The following is a 3701-nucleotide window of genomic DNA, read 5'->3' on the forward strand; positions in this document are numbered from 1 at the left end:
CGACGAACTAAATAACTTTTAGGCCAGCGCCGACAGCATGGCGCGATAGCCGAGCGGCTAGCAATGTGAGCTTCCGATCCAAAATTCTTGGTTCGAATCACAAGAAAAAATTTTTTGTTTGAAATTTGCATTGTAGGACATTTCTGATTATTTATTGAAAACAGTTTTTTGGCTTTTCTATTTTTGGTTTAGATACTGAAAGTCAGTTTAAGTGAATCGGTATAAATATTTCGTACATTAATTTTTGTGAGCGTGTAATTCTCAAAAGGTTTATTAGAAAATGTATTGACTAGGTAGTTTGTTGGTTGTGTATGGTTATTGCTTCTCGGCCTTATGGCTAAGATGATAGATCCTCCATCGGAGGACAACAAATGTTAAACTGATTTTTGGAAATGGACGGAGTGTTTTAGGGGCTTGCTCCACCTCTGCCACGGGTTGGCCCGGTATTGCAGTACGGCCGGGATTTCGGCCCAAATTATTGAATAAATACAAGAAGAAATATACTAATACATTTAGCTTTGGTGGGAAGAGACATAAATTTTTATATGAATTCAAGTAGACGAAAATGGAAGAAATTTGTAAGTCTGTTTCTTCGGTCCGTTTGGGTATTTTTTTTGACAACATCGAAACCAAAGCATTTGTATCATATTTTATCTATCATAAGCCACTCGTATCATTTGTTGAAATTGAAAACATTGAGGATGAATAATAATATAATAAAATGAAGAAAATAAAATATGAACTTTATAGCAATATTATAATGAACCTATAATTATCCCGCTCCTAATGCTGCTTTCGTCTTATTCTCTCTCAGTTTGTTTTACGGAAGGTTTCACTTCTATCGCGTCTAACCGTTAGACTGGTATTTTTTTTTTAAATCTCATCAGAGACGTCAAAATTGGAATTTAGGGTAGTGCTGGTAATATTTTCTGCTTAGAAACAGGCAGTTTTTAACTAATTATTTAGTATGTCACACACATACATATGTTCGACGTGGCGCCTACCGATTTTTTTTAACTCAGGGCCATGGCGGGCATACATATGCACGACAAAAACATTGGCTAAACATCAAAATACATCGTCGTCATACAAGCTCTACTTCGTTTTGCAAAAACAAAACAATTGGGAGTATGTTGTTTTTGCAAACAAACACCAAACAACGTTATATGACGACAATGTATTTTGATGTTTGAATCCGTTATTTTTGCAAACAGAAACAAGGCAAAGCTTATTGCATGCTCAGTAAACAAGAAGACTTGATCGCGTTATATTGGTTGATAATATTTGTGTTACGGAATGTCGAAAAGAAAATTTTTATCAGATACTGAGTTAGAAAACATACTCGCAATTCCAGAAAGTGAAGAAGATGAAGATTATAGTAGCTCGATGACTCTGTAAAGGATCCTATGTATAATCCTACTGCATACTCTTCGGAAAGTGAAGAAGATGAGGAAGTCATAAATAATATAGAAGAAGTTCTTGAAAGCCTAGCACTAGAAGAGAATAGGGAAGAAAGCGATGAAGAACAAGAAAATCGGGTCGCAGGTGAACCCCAAATTATAAATGTTGTCTGGTCTGAATACGAAGGTCGTCATAAAACATTTACTTTTTCGGGAAAATCAGGCCTACAAGTAGATGTCCCACAAAGTGTCACCCCATTTGATGTTTTTCGTTTGTTTATTGACGATGAAATAATCAACCTCATCGTATTAGAAACAAATAGATACGCTGAGCAACAACTGATTGCAAAAGAATTGAAACGCGAAAGTCGAATGAAAAAATGGACTCCAACTAATAGCGATGAAATGAAAAAGTTCTTCGGACTTGTATTATGGACGTGTCTTGTTCGATGTGGTAGTATTCCATCATACTGGTCTACAAGTGAAATTTATAAGAACAATGTAGCGCCCAAGGTAATGCCGCGGAACCGTTTTGAGTTAATACTAGCAAATATACACTTCACCAACAATGAAACCATTCCAACAGGGGATAGAACTGGAAAAGTTCAACCACTTATAGATATGTTGCAAAAAAATACCAATAAACTTTATACCCAGCTGAGGATTTTGCAATTGATGAGACTCTTTTGCCTTGGAGGGGTCGCTTAGTATTTCGACAGTATATTCCAAATAAAGCCCATAAGTATGGCATAAAACTATTCAAGCTATGTTCTATAGAAGGATATACATGGGCAAGTAAGGTTTACTCAGGAAAGTCAGAGGTTTACGCAAGAAATCTTGGCCTGGGAAGATCAGTTTGCGAAGAACTTTCGCAGGACTTACTAAATCAAGGTAGAACACTGTTCGTTGACAATTTCTATACAAGCTATGCATTGGCACTTTCCTTTTTACTACAAAATACACACGTCGTGGGTACACTAAGAGCAAACAAAAAATATATGCCCAAAGAAGTGTTTGATGCCAAATTGGAAAAAGGTCAGGTAATTCATAGAGAAGAGCAAAATGGAATTGTGGTACTGAAATAGCGCGATGCTCGTGGTGTACGGATTCTGTCAACAAAACACAGTCCAAGAATGGTAGAAGAAGCTCAAGATAATGGCGAACAAACATTAGCATCTGACCTTCACCAACCATCAACAAGTAACACCTCTGGTTTAAAACGTCGCTTGGCGAAGAAAAATAAGAAAGCCAATAGCCATACTTGCTTACAACAAAGGAAAAGCAGGGATTGATTTATCAGACCAGAACTGTTCTTATGCTACTACTTTGAGGAACGGCGTGAATTGGTACCGCAAACTGGGTCTAGAATATCTGGTTGGACTATCAGTAGTAAATGCTTTTGTAGTGTACAAGAAAGCTACGAAAAAAAATAAAGCACAAATACGACGGTTTAGAGAACAAATTACTTCATCACTTCTAAATTTGCAGAAGCCAGAAAACATATGAAGCCAAAATCAGGCAATATTCATATTTTAAAAATAAAACTAAGTGCAAGTAATACAAAATTACGTCCCACATGTACTTTATGTTAATCCAGAATAAAACAAATGGAAGGAAGGGAGATCGCAAGAGCCATTCATGTGTTAAGAATGTTTTGGGAATCACCACAAACAAGTTTAATGGGTTCATTAGTATAACTACTTTGAAAAAATAATATGTAAAAAATTGTTTGTTACTGCAATAAAATGAATTTAATTTTTTTTTCAAAACCAATTTTTTCCAATTGTTTTTTGAGCTGCGCCGAAGCCACTATAACAGAAATTTTATGGGAAGCCATATATTTTATTATTGCAATAAAATCATATTTATCGTCAATCGTTGCTGTGTGACATGGCGAGAGAGAATAATAGTCGTGTCGGGCATATGTGTCCGACGTGGCGTAAACCGCATAGTACAGTGTCACACATATATGACCGATGTGGCAGTCAATTTTGGTACATAGTAGAAAAAATGCAAAAATGTTCACCAAAATTTCAAGCTTCAGAATTTCTAGTATACAGTTTTACACCCTATTTAATTTTGGTACAATAAAGTGCAATTTTGAAGTGACCCAAAAATCTGGTTGATTTTTACATTTTTTTCTTTTTGCGGAGGTCCTGTGCATTTCCTGTGCATTCTAGCTTTAAAAAAATAATTCTCAAAGTCAATGCTAATTCTTAGCCACTTCAAACTGGCACAATTAGGTATAGAACCTGCTATTCCTATGCAGATCGAAAATCTATTAGGCCGCAGAAGAATAAG

At 35.8% G+C, this 3701-nt stretch overlaps 1 pseudogene; it reads left to right on the plus strand.

Annotated features, from left to right (window-relative positions):
- The first annotated feature begins 317 nt into the window (after window positions 1-317).
- LOC128859461 (U2 spliceosomal RNA) lies at window positions 318-479 on the plus strand (annotated as a pseudogene).
- The last annotated feature ends 3222 nt before the right edge of the window (window positions 480-3701 follow it).

This window comes from Anastrepha ludens, chromosome 3, assembly GCF_028408465.1.
Source record: "Anastrepha ludens isolate Willacy chromosome 3, idAnaLude1.1, whole genome shotgun sequence".
NCBI classification, from domain to species: Eukaryota; Metazoa; Arthropoda; class Insecta; order Diptera; family Tephritidae; genus Anastrepha; species Anastrepha ludens.